Below are 1,761 nucleotides of genomic sequence, written 5' to 3' on the forward strand. Positions count from 1 at the left end.
AATCACTTCCACAATTAGGAATTTTTTCATTATTATCTTTATTAAGACTATTACTAGTGGAGCAGATAAATTAAAAGTATATGGAGATTTCATTCACCATCTAAAATAAGTTAAGAAACTCAATGTTATATATGCTTCTACATTAATTTCATCTTCAACATAAATGTCATTTATTTTTCGCTCAAACATAACTACCCATATGACATAAAGTTAGATCTAAGCCAAATTGCCAATTCTCTTGGATTTTTTAGGTTTAATTGAACCAAACCACATAGTTAGCTTTGGGTATATTCAATTTAGTAATATATTTGGGCTATGCTAGCATGGACTTATCTACCTAGTTCTAGCCTATTAGCTTATCTTTTTTGGCTAAGTTTCAGTCTACTAGCTTACCCTTATTATTTAATAAATCCCACTATCCCATCACTTTTTTAGTTCTCTCTCAGCTAATCTTTCATTGTTTTCTATAAAACTTCCTATAAATCCCATCTAACAAAAATCATACTTCATTTTTGAAAGTGTGTAGTCCCTAGTAGACATTGGAAACTCAACATGGGCCACCCTTATGCTATCACATTGATAAATGACCCTACAAACCTACATGTACTAGTGCATGTTTGATATATGACACTCTTTACTACAACTAGACACATATTTCTCAATTTTCTTCTTGTATACCCAATGATCTTTAACACTACTTATCTATAAAATACCATGCTCGAGTAGCTCTTGTCTAACCAGTCATCCTACAGGATTCCAATAGATGGCACATACTTGATATCCAACTCAATATGTGTAATATCTACTATGACCAACTAGCCCCTCTATTGATATGTACTCATATATCACATCAATTGAGACATATTGCTGTAGTAGCTCTATAAATATACCCTTTCCTTGCATTTATAATGGATCAAAATTTTTATTAATACATCAAACTATGTGTTTCTCTTATAATCAATCTCCCTTCTTATAATAACATTCTTTTTCTCCCCTCCTTAGGAGAATTTGAAAACTTTGTTCTCTCCTTTGTGATTATATTTAAATTCTTCCTTTCTTAGCAAAATAAATGTATGTTTTAAAATCACTATAGGAAAATCGTGTGTTACCAGCGGACAAAATTCGTCGGAAAATGCCCAAAATTCGTCGAAAATTAGTATTTCCGGCATATTTTTTGCGCCGGTTACACGCGCATCGGAAAAGTTATACCGGCGCAAAATAAGCCGCCGGAAATATTTCGATGGACTTTCGGCGGAATTAGTCCGCCGGTACAGTTTCCGGAAATAAAAAAAAGAAAAAAAGTAGAAAGGTATTTTGCGCCAGCCAGCCCGCCCCCAGTCCCAATCGCACTCCCAAGCAGCCAGTCCGGCGGAATGTTTCTACGCCCAGACCAGCCAGTCCATCTGTTCCACTCGAGCCCACCCAGTGGGGCCAGGCAAACCGCGCAACAATGTCACGCCTTAGGCGGGATTAATTCGAACCCCCGACCTGTCATCCGCGAACGTCCCGCCTCAACCACTCCGCCAAGTGCTTTGTCGTTTTTAATATTTAAAGTAAAACTCAAATCCAGTTATTCTAAAATATTAATACAACAACAACAACAACATCAAGCCTTTATCCCACTACATGGGGTCGGCTACATGAATCTTTTTTCTCCATTGTGTCCTATTAAAAGTCAAATTCTCGTTTAAATCTAATAAAGAAAGGTCATTCCTAATATTTTCTAACCAAGTCTTTTTAGGTCTACCCTTACCTTTCTTA

The sequence above is a fragment of the Dendrobium catenatum genome, unplaced genomic scaffold, assembly GCF_001605985.2.
Source record: "Dendrobium catenatum unplaced genomic scaffold, ASM160598v2 fragScaff_scaffold_1021, whole genome shotgun sequence".
Lineage (NCBI taxonomy): Eukaryota > Viridiplantae > Streptophyta > Magnoliopsida > Asparagales > Orchidaceae > Dendrobium > Dendrobium catenatum.